General features: G+C 42.5%; 1 long non-coding RNA gene across 1 annotated transcript in view; it reads right to left on the bottom strand.

The window, feature by feature from the left end:
- Positions 1–2,019: 2,019 nt before the first annotated feature.
- Positions 2,020–5,519, bottom strand: part of LOC139028290 (uncharacterized) — a 20,916-nt gene continuing 17,416 nt past the window's right edge. Inside the window, exon 3 of the long non-coding RNA XR_011480472.1 lies at positions 2,020–2,103. This is a non-coding gene — a long non-coding RNA (uncharacterized lncRNA). The remainder of the gene's footprint in view (positions 2,104–5,519) is intronic.

Here is a 5,519-nt window from a genome sequence, read left to right as displayed (position 1 = left end):
GAGAAAACCAGCAAACCAGGCTGTCGTCTTGTGAAACAGTGGATGTAAAGAATCTAGCTAGCTATAGCATTTACTGCTAATTGAATGTACAATTGTGTAAGCTTGCCTTGCAATGCAGCTGAAGTAACTTTAGCTAGCTAACTATTTACTTACTTATTGTGTAGTGGAGGATAAAATAATGTATGCCTATGGATGTGTAGCTAGCTACGGCATGTAGCCGATCTGTGTATGGACCCTAAAATGTTAGGTTCTGAACTAAAATTCATACCAATCTATGAACCTCAGCTATCATAGTTGTTGTATCAACTTCACGTCTGAATGGCATTAATGAAGCCTATGGATAGAGTAGAATATAATAACTTTATTGGGCCAAGGATGCACGTCCTATATACATGTACTGTAGTTATTACCACTCATGAGATCCCCACATTGTAGCCTGTACATTGAATATATTCCCTGATCATGTACTCTTCCTTGGCAAATAAAGGTGCGGTTCAGGTATGAATCTCTGACACATTATTTTTCAGTCATATCCAATACCAAGTGTATCAAACTCTATTCTTTGAATGATGATGTGTCTGCATGTATATATTACAGTTATACACTTCAACAGAGTTTACCACTCCTGTTCCTGGGACATCAACGCTTACACATTAGTCTATTGCATAGTTAAAGAAACATGATTTAAGTAAAGGCTGATTTGTAATTCATATATACAAAAAAAAAACTATGCATCTCTAATTCCCTTCATCTGCATTAATCTGAGGACACATGATAGTATTTCAATGAGATACTTAATATCAACTAGTGGAGAATGTGAAATGCTTTAATGAAATAAGTTCATTATCCAGGTGTTATAAATACATAATACATGCATTATAATTATGATAATTGTAATATTATAAATACTATTTATAAATGTATAAATATAAGTTTATAAATATACTATTTATAAATATTATAAATATAAGTTCAATCTGTACTTCAATGCACATATGTTGTGCATTATAAAACGAGGAAGAAAGACGYGGTGTAGAAGACAGAAAGGGAAAGAGGTAAGAACAGAGGCAGACAGCATATACCCTAATATTCTCTCAGTTCATCACAATTACAGTGTCTCTAGCGGTGTCTCCTAACCAGCCTTGGGCACCCAGWTGGCCCGAAGGTTATCTTAAGAGCGGGTGAGGTGGTGATGACGGGTCTGGCTTCCTCTCTCACATCAAAACATACCTGCAGACAAGAGACAGATGGATAGAGAGAGAGCATGATTAAGCTTTGTTTTTTAAAATTGTAACACGGTCAGTCATCATAATCATCAGGAGGTGAAATGTAAAACTGACCTTGGATCATTAACTCTACTACATCTCTATCTGTATTTCAATATTAAAGCATCCTTCTTTACTAATACTTTCCTGGTTGACCCGACAAGTCGACTCTCACCTATGATCATGCTGTAGCGCCTCTGTGTCAGCCAGTTCAGATGCGGGAGGCGGTTCACCAAACACAGCTGATATAACCTAGAGGATTTAAGGGAGAAGGGGGAGAGGGATGAAGTGAAAGAGAGAGACCGTTATTGTGTGTTTGTGTGCGGTCTCAAACCTGGTGTCAAACGAGTGGCTACAGATGTACTTTTACTTTTGAAAAGACAGACACAATGACCGGACAAAACAATAGAAGATAATGTCAAATAGAAGATACTGTATGTGATGCAGGGACGACCTATCGGACTGTATCTGAAACATTTAAGATATAGAGGGCTATGTTATTCACCACTTGGTTATTGCAAGGCTAACCCCAGGGAAATCTTGACTTGCAGCAACAGATGGACGCAACAGATAGTTCAGTGAAATGGCTGAGTATTTATGTGGTGTAAATCTGAAAAGTAGCAGCTGACATCTTAAGTTTTTTTTAAAATGAATGCTGTGAGACAGGTTCCATGACACAACAAGACAGGCAGAGAGAAAGAGAGAAAAGGAACACAGACAGTATAATTACCTCTGGTTATGGACACTTTTGCCGAGCAATTAAGCTTCCACGGCCTGTTCCTCAGACAGTGAACATATGGCAATATCTACATTTTTGACCCCTTGATCAGCTCGCTCTCTGAAAGTAAAGAAAATAGCTGATTTTTTGTAGAAATGAAACAATAACTGAGATATGACCGTTCAATCTAAAGCAGCAAAATGTCATTTTCAGGATACGTCAATACAGCACAGAAAGCTAACACCAGACTGGTATTGTGGTTGTTCATTAGGTGATGGAAATATGCAATGGTACTGCACCATCTACACGCTGCAAAGACTCCCTAACTCTTCGTCATTGTTACACGATGGCCCATTGCTCTGAGACTTCCTTTGACCATTCTAAAGCCCGCATGGGGCATCCTTGCCTTAATGGCGCTGACTTTCTGGTCTAACTCTTCATCTGACATATCAGAATAGCATTCCCTGACAGACATGTTCGGTTCTTTCATCCTTCTGAAAAAAAGCTAACTGTTACACTGTCATGAAATATGATTATTTATCGACTATGAAACATATGACTTGGCCTGCTTATGAGTGGCCATGAAAGAAAGTTAGATTAATTCAACTGAAAATGGCGAGAACAGGCGTTCGTAGCCAAATGCTTTTGGTTAGCTTGAGAATAATAATTGCATGATTTATCATTCACGGTATGTATGTATGTAATATCAACTCAGCAAAAAAATAAACGTCTTCTCACTGTCAACTGCGTTTATTTRCAGCAAACTTAACATGTGTAAATATTTGTATGAACATAACAAGATTCAACAACAGACATAAACTGAACAWGTTCCACAGACATGTGACTAACAGAAATGGAATAATGTGTCCCTGAACAAAATCAGAAGTACAAGTCAGTATCTGGTGTGGACACCAGCTGCATTAAGTACTGCAGTGCATCTCCTCCTCATGGACTGCACCAGATTTTCCAGTTCTTGCTGTGAGATGTTACCCCGCTCTTCCACCAAGGCACCAGCAAGTTCCCAGACATTTCTGGGTGGAATGGCCCTAGCCCTCACCCTCCGATCCAACAGGTCCCAGATGTGCTCAATGGGATTGAGATCCGAGATTTTAACTGGCCATGGCAGAACACTGACATTCCTGTCTTGCAGGAAATCACGCACAGAACGAGCAGTATGACTGGTGGCATTGTCATGCTGGAGGGTCATGTCAGGATGAGCCTGCAGGAAGGGTATCACATGAGGGTGGAGGATGTCTTCCCTGGAACGCACAGCGTTGAGATTGCCTGCAACGACAACAAGCGCGGTCCGATGATGCTGTGACACACCACCCCAGACCATGACGGACCCTCCACCTCCAAATTGATCCCGCTCCAGAGTACAGGCCTCGGTGTAATGCTCATTCCTTCGACGATAAACGCGAATCCGACCATCACCCCTGGTGAGACAAAACCGCGACTCGTCAGTGAAGAGCACTTTTTGCCAGTCCTGTATGGTTCAGCGATGGTGGGTTTGTGCCCATAGGCAACGTTGTTGCAGGTGATGTCTGGTGAGGACCTGCCTTACAACAGGCCTACAAGCCCTCAGTCCAGCCTCTCTCAGCTATTGCACAACAGCCCTGAGCACTGGATGGAGGATGTGTATTCCTGCGTGTACACTTGGGCAGTTGTTGTTGCCATCCTGTCGATGTACAATCTGTGCAGGTGTTGTTACACGTGGTCTGCCACTGGCGAGGACGATCAGCTGTCCGCCCTGTCTCCCTGTAGCGCTGTCTTAGGCATCTCACAGTACGGACATTGCAATTTATTGCCCTGGCCACATTTGCAGTCCTCATGCCTCCTTGCAGCATACCTAAGGCACGTTCATGCAGATGAGCAGGGACCCTGGCATCTTTCTTTTGGTGTTTTCAGATCAGTAGAAAGGCCTCTTTAGTGTGCTAGGTTTTCATAACTGTGACCTTAATTGCCTACGGCTGTAAGCTGTTAGTGTCTCATCAACCGTTCCACAGGTGCATGTTCATTAATTGTTTATGGTTTCATGAACAAGCATGGGAAACAGTGTTTTAAACCCTTACAATGAGATCTTTGGACGTTATTTGGATTTTACGAGTTATCTTTGAAAGACGAATCCTGAAAAAGGGATGTTTCTTTTTTGCTGAGTTTAGTAAGAATGTTATGAACCTACACTGAATCGTAGGAGCTAACTACTAGCTTAGTAACAAGTTGGATGGAAGAACGCCCAGTGCTGCTGACCTGAGATGCCATCATCACACAGTCCTGTCTGTGCTATGACTTCCTTTGTGTCCGCAAAAAGGTTGCTTTCAGAACAATTATTTTTGATTGAAAATAAATACAGTTTTTGCTCTCGACAAAAAGACACAAATGTACCTCCATAGCAAATGAAATTTGCCTGTGAATAACCACACCTTCATACAAACTTGCTACTGTATGCAGAATTCTGACGCACTACCGAAAATGCTACAGGCGCAGAATGATGACGCGCGGAAGAGGGAAAGGAACGAGATGGAAACAACAACAATATGTTGCAAGTTGGGGAGGGGGGCTAATAGCTGAACAATAGACTATTCAACCTTTACTAAAGAAGTCTAATAGGAGGGGGGGGGGGGGGGGGGGGTCAGGACCTAGCTATCACAAGACCAGATTTGCCCTGACGACCAAGGGGTAGCTTGCTACTCAATGTAATAAGATCTTACAGTCTGGACGACCAGACGACGGGTCCGAACGGGATCCCACTCCGGACATCCGCTGCCCAGCCTTGGAGCGGACTTCTTCATTTCAGACACCCTACCCGGGTCGACCACCAGAGAGGGACTGCAACACCGATCACCAACTGGACATCTGCTGCCCAGCCTCGGGCGGACTTCTTCATTGCAGACACACTACACCGGTCGACCACACAGAGCGGACTGCAACAGCGATCACCAACTCATATGCTGCCCAGCCTTGGAGCGGACTTCATTCGCATAAACCCTACCCGGGTCGACCACCAGATGGGGACAAACGATGTCCACAACCAGGACAACCCACGGTCATTTTAATGTTGGTTGCAACATGCAGGTTAATCGCAAATTTGACCCAACATGGGGACTGTCATGATGTTGGCCTGTGGTAAGGTTAATAAATACCTTTCTCCTTCCCTCTCTTGGACTTACTCAGAGGACTCTTGAATAGCTTGTTTGAACATAGAGAGTCTGGAACATCAAACAAGTGGAGGAAAGAACCATTATCGGTAATAGAACCAGTTGAAAATATGCGTTGGTACTTAATTAATATGATGTCAGTTCGGTTGTCATCTGGAGACATTATGACTGATGACAGGAGACCTAAACTGTATCTGGGAAAGTCTACACATTATAGTTATCAGATCACATGTAATTGTGTGCAATTCAAATGTTTAAAATATAAAATTATTTGTGAAAAGATTAAATGTAATTTAGCTTCCAAATTAGAGATTTGGGTTTTCATAAGGTTAGGCTCTGCTCAATCATGCCCGCCCCTGGAAGATACTGGTTACTAAA

This window comes from Salvelinus sp. IW2-2015, linkage group LG1 (assembly GCF_002910315.2).
Source record: "Salvelinus sp. IW2-2015 linkage group LG1, ASM291031v2, whole genome shotgun sequence".
NCBI classification, from domain to species: Eukaryota; Metazoa; Chordata; class Actinopteri; order Salmoniformes; family Salmonidae; genus Salvelinus; species Salvelinus sp. IW2-2015.
The sequence above is the reverse complement of the archived record's forward strand: the minus strand, read 5'-3'. Positions and strand labels throughout refer to the sequence as shown.